This window comes from Pipistrellus hanaki (genome assembly GCF_964339955.1).
Source record: "Pipistrellus hanaki genome assembly, chromosome: 7".
Lineage (NCBI taxonomy): Eukaryota > Metazoa > Chordata > Mammalia > Chiroptera > Vespertilionidae > Pipistrellus > Pipistrellus hanaki.
This window is the reverse complement of record NC_140509.1, coordinates 37,475,468-37,486,285: the sequence shown is the minus strand read 5'-3', so window position 1 is coordinate 37,486,285 and position 10,818 is coordinate 37,475,468.

Here is a 10,818-nt window from a genome sequence, read left to right as displayed (position 1 = left end):
ATATTTTCCTTCAAAAAATATTTCCAGTTTGATTCAATATGGGAACACGCCAGAATTCTGGACCAAATTATTGGCTCAAAAATGAAACCAGACTCTGTGAACATTGAGGCATTTGCTTTTCAAATATGTAGTACAAATGTTTAGTTTTATAATGAATTCATTTAAATGACAATAAAATAGTAGAATTAAGGGCAAACATAAAAATATCTAAGGATAGAATGAGGCTTTCAATTAAATATAGCAAATTGAGTCTGGTTGTTTATTTCTATAATCTCCTAAAACCCCACATAAAAGGCAGCAAAGGAATAAAAAAAGGAATCAACTCCCTCTGACAGAGTGGGTAATAACAGCAGCTAAGTGGTATCTGCAGGACTCCAGAAGACAGAGAGTAGATGAATGAGCGGTTCAAGGCAGGTGCAAGAAGCTGAAGCCTGCGGAAACTGGTTTGGCTCAGTGCATAGAGCGTCAGCCTGCGGACTGAAAGGTCCCAGGTCAAAGGCATGTACAATACCTTGGTTGCAGGCACATCCCCAGTACGGGGTGTGCAAGAGGCTGCTGATCGATGATTCTCTCGCATCGATGTTTCTAACTCTCTCTCTATCCTCTCTCTTCCTCTCTGTAAAAAAAAAAAAAAATCAATAAAATATATATATTTTTAAAAAGAAGCTGAAGCCTGACTGGCCGCAGCACATCAGGTGAACTGCAAATGCCATAAAGGTTTAGGATTTGAAGATGCTGGTTATACATGAAGAGCCAGGGTGTGGGGTGGGGCTAGTTATCAGAAAATTAAATGAAAGACAATAAGCACCAGTTAGAGGCCTCTGCTACCTATACAGCCAGGCAGGCCCCTCCAGCCCCTGGGGGAAGGCAGGATGCAGAGCGAGACTCAACTTGAAGCTAATGAAGCCTATGCCTCAGGCTCCCCACTTGCACAGCACCAGTATTTAATTGCTTCATAATTTGATTTATTTTGTCTTAAAAAGGGGACCCCCAAATTGTATATAAGCTGTAGACCCTACCCTAGACAGAGTAGAGAGGTTGGACCACAAGATACCAAACTAAAACCAGGGACTTATGTGGAAGTCTGCATGAAAAACTCCTGCCACAGCTAACACTGATAGCAAGGCCAGGCAAGATGGAAATAACATTTTTAAATATTACTACTATCCTCCCCAAGGCCCTGTCATGTGGGGACTAGTCTTATCCTCCTTTTACAGGCATCAGAGTCACAGAGAAATTGAATAAATGCCTGAAGTTACAGAGCTAGTTAAATAGATGGGCCCAGCTGTCTGGTTCTAGAATCCATGTTCCTAATCACCGCACATTCCTGCCTCTTCTGAAATAAGAGGCAGGAATGTGAAAGCCAAATTATTTTGAAATTTTAGAACCCTAAGGCTTCCAGAGAGAAAAAGCGGGTCACATACCAAGTACTGGGAATAAGAATGGCATGAAAATTCTCACTAGCACCATTGAAAACAAGAAGGCAATGGAGCAATGCCTCCAGATTTCTGAGGGAAAACTATTTTCAACCTAGAATTCTACAGGCAGGCTCTCCGCCTGTGAGAGCAGAATATAAATATTTTTAAGCATGCAAGGTTGCCAAACTTGACTCCCTAATCACCCTTTCTCAAGAAGCTCCTGGAGAACTAAGGAAAGATGTAGTTCGCCAAGCAAGGGGGTTCACCAAGGAGAGAGTCAAAGGGAAATCCTAGGAAGATGATAAAGGGAGGCCCCAGGGGACCACTGTGCTCAGGCCTGAAGCTACCAGACAGGAATGGAGCAAGAAGACATAGGTCTTGCAGGAATGATGAGAGGAAAGACAGGAGGAGGAGAAAGAAAAGCTGAGAGATTAGCTGTAGAGTTTGACCACACTGAGAGAAGTTTCATAGATGTGGCAGTGTGCTCAGGAAGGAATTCGTTCTTAGAACATGGAGAACTAAGCAAATGCAAAAATGAGGCAACTTCAGACTTAGAGAAAATAAATACTTGTATAATAAGTGAAGGAAATCATGGTTGGTACAAGTTATGCCTCAGGGTTGAGTAATATTTTTCCTATTATACTAATGCAATCATAAAAATATTATAACAATATTGGGTGAATGGAAGAAAGAGGCGTGTATTCTTTTCTCTTGTCCCTCTTCATTTTTTTCATATCATGGATCACTTTCTAGAATTATTAAGTAGTTCAAACATGTCAAACTCAAAGGCTAAGACAGGCCAAAAAAAACATAAAACAAAAGCTTCAATTTTCATAGAAACGTAGGTTTATTTCAATAGCGACATGCTGAATACAAATGGCAAATGAGTAATCTTTAACATAAAATAATACAACATTTTAATAAAAATTGATATTTTTTCTTGAACATTAACTTACCAGACTCTGAATAACTGCACACATTAATAAGCATAATGCAAATAAACCCATTTTCCTAGTTCTCGGAGAGCAAAATATTTTCTGTTGCGCACACCATACAAGTCAGTACAAGAATAGTGATGTGGCAATTGGCTACTAAAATACTCGCTGCTAGTATTAGTAGAGAGATATGGTGTGCTTGCGCGCAAGCATGTAAGGGAAACGATTGCAACACGACTATAGTAATCAGTAATAGCAAACATTGTAGTTCGTTATTAATTGTGTATAACAGGATATTGTGAAAATTAAGTTAAGAATTTTTTATTAAGATGTTTCTTACACAGCCGGGTCTGGTGCGGCCAGGCCCGGAGCAGCGGCTGCCAGGCTGGGAGCGGCCAGGCCTGGAGCAGCTGGGTCTGGTGCGGCCAGGCCCAAAGCAGCGGTTGCCAGGCTGGGAGCAGCCAGGCCCAGAGCAGCGGCTGCCAGGCTGGGAGCGGCCAGGCCCGGAGCAGCGGCTGCCAGGCTGGGAGCGGCCAGGCCCGGAGCAGCCGGGTTGGGTGCGGCCAGGCCCGGAGCAGCGGCTGCCAGGCTGGGAGCAGCGGCTGCCAGGCCAGGCCCGGAGCAGCGGCTGCCAGGCCTGGCCGCTCCCAGCCCGGAGCAGCAGCAGCCAAGTCCAGAGCAACTAGGTCGGGAGCGGCAGTGACCAGACCTGGAGCAGCTGGTTGTGAAACGAACCAGAGCAACAGAGGCCAGGCCCGGAGCAGCCAGGCCCGGAACAGCTCGCTCCTCGCCTGCCCCTGCCCCATGGCTGCCTCTCAGACATGGCTGGAAACTTTTGTGGGAACTTGAGGGTCTGCTGAATCAAGTGATGAAGGCTTAGATCTGGATGTGTTGAGTTAGTATAGGGCTGGGGTGTTGATCTGTGAGTGCCTTGGGTGGGGCCTGGATGAGGCTGGTTGACCTATTTGGAAATGTCTTTTGTGTGAAATGTATCATTGGGCATGTGGAGGTATTATTGATATGAGAAAATGCTAAGTAACTGATTTACTATCTGAAAAGGGATTTACTATCAGGGAAAGGGAGGGAGGAAGAGACTGAACATAAACTGCACCTATGGATGAGGACAATGGGGACGGGGAGGGGGCGGAGGGTGGGGTGGGAACCTGGTGGAGGGGGGAAGAAATGAGGAACCTTTGTAATAATATGAACAATAAAGATTGATTTAAAAAAAAAAAAAAAGATGTTTCTTACATACCGTTATATTGGCTGGGCCGCAAAAATATTCTTTGTGGGCCGCACGTGGCTGTGGGCTGTGAGGTTGACATGCTTGAACAAGTTACTTGTCTGTTTGTTACCTTTTACAACATAAATTTGTAAGTATGAGGACTTTAGCTGAAACCGGTTTGGCTCAGTGGTAGAACGTCAGTCTGCGGACTGAAAGGTCCCGGGTTCGATTCCGGTCAGGGGCATGTACATTGGTTGTGGGCACATTCCCGGTAGGGGGTGTGCAAGAGGCAGCTGGTCGATGTTTCTCTCTTATTGACGTTTCTACCTCTCTATCTCTCTCCCTTCCTCTCTGTAAAAATCAATAAAATATATTTAAAAAATAAAGTATGAGGACTCTGTCTTGTCCACTGGTATATCCCTGGTCATTTGCAGGAGGGAAGTCTGTAGGAGTGAATAATTTGGCTAAATCCCCATCCTTTTCAGTAGAAAATCAACAGGGAAAGTCAACAGGCAATGTCCAATTGTGAAAAATCTAGAAGGAACAGAACAAGCATATCAATTCAAATAATGCCTGTAGAAACCACTAAAATAGTTTAAATTGATTTCTTCTGGGAGCAGAAATTAATAATGTGAAAGCATAAAGCAGGAGACAGCTTTGTTCCATTATAAGCCTTGTAATTACTGATTTTTTAATTATTTTCACATATTACTTTGATACATAATAATTAAACTTTGAAAGGAGAAAAAGTGGGTACTATAAAATTATGTATAGCAAAACAAAATTTCATCATACATTTCAAACATTGTACAGTCATGTTTCAGAATTACTAACTTGGCAAATACACATAGAAAGAATTGAATTCGGTAAGAGATTAGAGGAAAGAAAATCAGAAAGATGTTGAGATGATTGAGTTGATAGGTGATGAGACTCTGAACTAGATTTGTATCCCTGAAACTGGAGTAGTGATATATTAGAATATTTTGGAAATTAAAAAGGTATTCAGTGACAACCACTATTCCATATCCATCATTCATAGTCATTCTCAATTAATTTTGCAGGACTTTAGAAATCGTCAGTGCAATTCTGTCAAAGGTTACCCTTATTTATAACAATATTTCTTTCAAGTTCTAGTGTCCAGGATGAGCCAGGTAATTTTCAAAGCAGGAGCAGGAATTGCAGTATTCATACCATATTTTTATGTATAGTTCCACAGATCCAGAACTTCCTGCTTTCAGAAGTCCACATCCTCTGATTTTAAGGAATTATCTGTCATGTTGCTGATAAAGACCTCAAGTTACCAGTATTTCTCAGATCTCTGAAATACCAGAACACCTGTTTCTTTCTGCCCTGCAGCCTTTACCTTATTCTTCCTGTGTTCCTTTGATTTTTTTTTTCATCCTGTTATGAGTTGATAAGGCCATTTGGACCAGGATTTATGCCAGATACATAAAGGTGCTCAATAAGGAGTTAAACTGGGTATTCATATTTCCACATGCTTATAGAAATTCGATTCTTTACTCTCTTCAAGACGAGAGGAGCTCGGTCTCCTCTCTGACTAAGGAATTAAACTAGACCAATCGTTCTTACCCTGGCTGAACATTAGAAAAATTGGGAGGACATTACAAAAATGCTGATGCCCAACTCAATAAAATATCTGGGCAACTGTTTTTTTAAATCTCTTGTTGATTCAAACAGGGGTTGAGAACTGCTGAATTAGGTGATCTATAGCTTTGATCCTCAAACTTGGTTAGATGTCACCAAAGAAGCTTCCTAAAAATGTATCCCTTCCAGTTTCAACTCCATGATATGGCAAGTGGCACTCAGACCACAGCTACTGTTCTTTCCTCATTCAGTGATTTGATTTGACATGTTATAGAAGCAAGTAAGTGGTCTACTCAGGGATCTTTTTTAAAACATTTTTATTGATTTCAGAGAGGAAGGGAGAGGGAGAGATAGAAACATCAATGATGAGAATCACTGATCAGCTGCCTCCTGCACACCCCCTAGTGGGAATCAAGTGGGCAACCAGGACATGTGCCGTTGACTGGAATGGAAACTGGGACGCTTCAGTCCTCAAGCCGGTGCTCTAACCACTGAACCACAACGACCAGGGCAGTCAGGGATGGTCTTAAGTTTGGACTTGTGTACAAGAAATTGATGAACTGTCAGGGAGCATGTACTTATCTTTTTCTCTACTAATGTTCCCCTTCCCTGCAGCTTTCTCTCCTCATTCTACTTGGCTTAATTCCTGTCTGAAATGGAGACTTGGGGGTTGGAGCTAGTCAGCACCTACAAGCTCATTCCCAGACCCTGGGGAAGCAAATTGAATAACATTACTGAAATCCTTAATGTAATTCTGTTTGCAAAAACAGTGCTGCTCTTTCAGAAGAAATAGGTATTATTTAATGGTAAACATTGTCACCATTTCCTCCTTAAGCCACAAGTTATAACATTCTTAATATTATTTTCACTACAAATAAACATATTAGTCGCTAAATAACAATATCTTATTTATTTAATAATTTCACAATTATAATCTCATAGAAGCCATGTAATAATCTATCAGAGAGGCTGAGATAGCCTCATTTTGCACATGAGCAAACTGAAGTTAAAACTTATTATAGCAGCCAAGCCAGGTCTTCTGTCATCTGCATCCAACATCAGTGCTCTTTCTATTGTCTTGTTTGTGGAAAAAAAAGTGGAAACTTTTCTCTCTTTTTTTTAAAGAAGGTCAGATTTCAAGTTCTGAATGTGCAATTTATTATTCTCTTTGATGAAAAAAAAAATGTCTGTGGTGCAGATATTCCACACAATCAGTCCAGTACAATTAAATGTGTGTGTGTGTGTGTGTGTGTGTGTGTGTGTGTGTGTGTTTTATTGATTTTTTTAGAGAGAGGTAGGGAGAGGGAGAGAGAGCTAGAAACATCGATGAGAGAAACATCCACAGTCTGCCCTACTTGGGATTGGATGGAGCCTGCAACTCCAGGCAAATTTGATTCCTGCTCTGACCAGGAATCAAACCCACTTATGTCTTGGTTCATGGCTCAACTCTCAACCATGGAGTCACTCTCACCAGGCAGTCCAGTAAAACTTGTATAATAATTTTATGTTACTCATATTTATCTTTTTTTCCACATGAAAATCACTGGGCATGTTTAAAAGCTATACATTTCCTTTGGAGGGATCACAATACCAGATATCAAGCTATATTACAAAGCTACTGTTTTCAAAATTGCCTGGTACTGGCATAAGAACAGACATATAGACCAATGGAACAGAACAGAGAACTCAGAAATCAAATCAAGCCATTATACTCAATTAATATTTGACAAAGGAGGCAAGAGCATACAGCAGAGTCAAGACAGTCTCTTCAATAAATGGCATTGGGAAAATTGAACAGATACATGCAAAAAATTAGACTACCAACTTACTCCCTACACAAAAATAAACTCAAAATGGATAAATGACTTAAACATAAGATGGAAAACCATAAAAATCTTAGAAGAACCCACAGACAGCAAAATATCATACATATGTCATAGCAATATCTTTACCAATACAGCTCTTAGGACAATTGAAACTAAGAGGAAAATAAATAAATGGGACTACATAAAAATGAAAAGCTTCTGCACAGCAAAAGAAACCATCAACAAAACAACAAGAAAGCCCACTGCATGGGAGAACATATTTGCCAATGTTATATCTGATAAGGGTCTAATCTCCAAAATTTATAGGGAACTCATACATCTTAACAAAAGAAAGATAAACAATCCAATCAAAAGATGGGCAAAGGACCTTAAAAGACAATTTTCTAAAGAGGACATACAGAAGGGCAAGAGACATATGAAAACATACGCAAAGTCACTAATCATGAGAGATGCAAATCAAAATGACAATGAGGTACCATCTCATACCTGTCAGAATGGTTATCATCAACAAACGACAAGTTCTGGCGACAATGTGGAGACAAAGGAACCCTCGTGCATTGCTGGTAGGAATGCAGACTGGTGCAGCCACTGTGGAGAACAGTATGGAGTTTCCTCAAAAAATTAAAAATGGAACTTCCATTTGACCCAGTAATCCCACTTCTCGGAATATATCCCAAGAAATCAGAAACACCAACCAGAAAGGATATATGTACCCCTATGTTCATAGCACCACAATGTTCAATTGCTAAGATTTGGAAACAGCCTAAGTGCCCATCAGCAGGTGAGTGGATTAAAAATGGTGGTACATCTACACAATGTAATACTACGCTGCGATAAAAAAAGAAGGGACTCTTAACCATTTGCAATGGTATGGATGGACATGGAGAGCATTATACTAAGCGAAATTAGCCAGTCAGAGAAAGATAAATATCACATGATCTCACCCATTTGTGGAATATAGTGAACAACATAAACTGAGGAATAAAAATAGATCCAGAGATAGAGAATCCTCAAGCAGACCATCAAACCTCAGAGGGAAGGCAGGGGAGGGAGTAGGAGAGGTAAGAGAGCAACCAAAGGACTTGTATGCATGCGTATAAGCATAGCCAATGGACACAGACACTAGGGAGATGAGGGCATGTGCTGAAGGGTGGGACTGGCTGGGGAGAGGTCCACGGGAGAAAAAGGAGACATATGTAATACTTTAAACAATAAAGAATTTAAATTTAGAAAAAAGGAAAAGGGGGAGGAAAAGCTATACATTTCCTGCCAAACTCTAGCAGCACAACTTTGAATCACATTTTATCCTATAAAAATAAGAGTTTAACATGTGGGTTTCAAAGGAGTGCTTTACTATGTTGGCATAGTAGATATTTAATACCTGGCACTTGAAAATAATAACAACCACTTGTGTTAACTAACATTCATAATGTATGCATCTTGCTCATCACGCATCAAGACCTTATTGTGCAGGGGGAAAAAAAGAGAGAGAGAGAAAGATTTTATGTGGAAAAGCCAAAAGGAGATCGAGTGGTTATATGGAGGGGTCTAATTACAGGTATTTAAAACATAAAATCATTGTTTAGAATCTCTTCACGGAGAAAAGCTTGTCCTCTACCAGCTGCATCTTCCTGTGCTCTTTTCTGCTCTTGTGGAAATGAACTCCTTTGTTACCCTTCCAAAATGCTTAAATAGGCCGGAGCTGTATTTTGAGAGACAATTAGAAACTCTAGAGCCTTCCTAAAAGGTTAAAAAGTCAAAAAATAACTTTGGTAATTAATCCTCTTAATTATGCTTTATTTAGAATGTGAAGTGGAGGAAGGAAAACCTAAACAGGGAGCTGAGACCTTATTTCTAACCCTGTTTCTGCCACAAGCTTGTTGTAAACCCTTGGGCATGTCACCTAACTTCTCAGAGCCTATGTTTCCTCATCTGTGAAATGAAGGCATTAGACCAGAATGACCTTCCTCCCCACTCTGAACATTCCATAATGCTATTTTTCTGTAATTCTTAAATTTAATCTTTTTCCTGTAGATATTCTCTTTTTTTAAATTTTAAAATATATTTTATTGATTTTTTTACAGAGAGGAAGGGAGAGGGATAGAGAGTTAGAAACATCTATAAGAGAGACGCATCGATTGATCAGCTGCCTCCTGCACATCCCCTATTGGGGATGTGCCCGCAACCAGAATCGAATCTGGTGGACCTTTCAGTCTGCAGGCCGACACTCTATCCACTGAGTCAAACTGGCTAGAGCCTATAGATCTTCTCTTGAGAAGTTATTTTGCTGCCACTAACACTGTTTTTCAAGTTGTGATCCTCAAACTTCCTTATAACAGAATCATTTGGAATGTTTATTTAAAATGCAGATTCTTGGGCCCTGGCCCAATCTTTCTGAATGGGAATCTTTAGGATGGAATCTAATGTACAGCAGGATGATTATAGCTAACAGTATTGTGTTGCATACTTGAAAGTTGCTATGAGAGTAGACCTTGTAAGTTCTCACCACACACATGCACACACAGGATGATAATTCTGTGCAGTGATGGATATATTAACTACCTTTTTGCGGTAATTCCTTCACAATATACACATATAGCAAATCATTACGTTGTACACTTTAAACTTACACAATGTCCTATGTCAATTACTTCAATAAAGCCGAGGGGAAAAGAATAAAAATGTTCCTTAAAAAAAAGCTTTAGAATGGGAGGAGGGATTCTAGAATATTTGTATCTAATGAGCTCTGTGGTGCTCCCTATTTCCTCTAAAGTTTGAGAACGATTGAGAATCCAGAAATAAACCAGTGATAATAACTACCTCACTTTAAAGAGACAGGCACAGAGGAAAGAGAGGGTAATCTGACGGAGAGGGTGCTCCTGGAGAATGCACTTCTTTGTTAATGTTGTTCAGACTGGTTTTATATTTGAACAGTTTGAAATCAGGCATTTTACCATAAGAACTGGGTATGTAAGAACGCCCCACAGTCATAGCATCAATGATACAGAGGGTCTCTACCTTATGTTTTCTGTGATAGTAAAAACTAGACAAGGAGGTTGTGGTTATGATTTATGAATGAGGAAATGGCCTTCCTCACGAAGCAGAGAGAAAACTGAAGTCGATGATGACCATTTAGGATTTCTGAAGATTTTTTTAAAGAGTGGAAATAAAGTCTTTGGTGAATTTCAATATACTGTATTCCTTTCATGCTGGAGGTTTTGCTTGAATTTCATTAATCCTGTTTTGGGGACTGTCTGTTATTCTGGTGTGTTTGGGCTAAATCATTTATGAGAACCCATAGAGAAACACAAGCTTGATCAGCATGATTTCATGCCATGATTTATTCCTCTATAATGGTTGACTCAGTAGGTTCTATGACAATGTTACCTTTTTAGCACATACACACATACATACAAAATAGAAAGAGAAAGGAAGATCTCACTATTCAGGGTCTTAACTTCAGACAAGTTTGAGATCAAGCCTCAGGAAGCCCACCTCATCTCTTGAGAAGCCAGACGTGCTGTGTGCAGGGACACTGAAAGGCCCAATGCGTTTGGCGAAGTCCAAACATCCACTGGCTTTAATGGGGAGCTGATCGGGCGGCTGCTCTGGCTCAGAAGACGTTCAGCAACTGCAGACACGAGAGTGCCCCCTGCACAGGGTAGCATTGCATAGGACGGCCTGCAACCTACAAAGGGTTCTGATGAGGCACAGCAAGAAAACAATAGCAACCCTCTGGCTTTGTGTTGGTTAAAGAGTGAATTTATAAAACGATGGTAAGTAGATTACTCGTGTGACCTAGCTCCCAC